The sequence below is a fragment of the Tupaia chinensis genome, unplaced genomic scaffold (genome assembly GCF_000334495.1).
Source record: "Tupaia chinensis unplaced genomic scaffold, TupChi_1.0 Scaffold145900_1, whole genome shotgun sequence".
Classification (NCBI taxonomy): Eukaryota; Metazoa; Chordata; class Mammalia; order Scandentia; family Tupaiidae; genus Tupaia; species Tupaia belangeri.
In genome coordinates, this window is record NW_006205757.1 from 171,403 (window position 1) to 172,016 (window position 614).

Consider the following 614-nt stretch of genomic DNA (forward strand, 5'->3'; position numbering starts at 1 on the left):
GAAAAATGAAAACAGGGGCTCTTTCTGAAAGCTATTATCTACTCTTGGGTAAAGCAAAGTGGAAGACAATTAGGCTATGAAAAGACCCAGAGTGTCCCTTTCCTTTAGCAACCTGCAATGAGCTGATGGCTTTTTCCCAGTTGGGTGGGTCACATGAATTGCCCAAAGTGCTATTGAAATCAATCTCCTGAAGGATTCTAGAACACATCTCTATTTGAAGAGCCTAGTAACTGTGACAATGATAAATTTCTCTAGCAGGACATTGAGAGATGGTGTAAAACTGGGAATTCAGGGTTTTGTGATTCACGTACTGCAGAATATATGCAATTGATCTTTTTTCCCCCCTTCTTCTAAGAAAATGTGCCTTTGATACATTCTGGCTGCAAAATAGGAAAGTATCGTTTTTGTTTTGTTTTGATTTGATTTGATTTTACCAAAAAATAAATAATCTGTGAATTTCACTGGAGAGGGGCAGTTGTCAAGTTAAGTGTGACTATCCATAAATTACCTGGGCTTTAAGACTATTGGCAGCTCTGACGCGTGAGGGATACATACATTCTAAGGAGAATTTGCTCATTTTGTTACCAGTTTCAGAGAGACAAAATCACCAAACC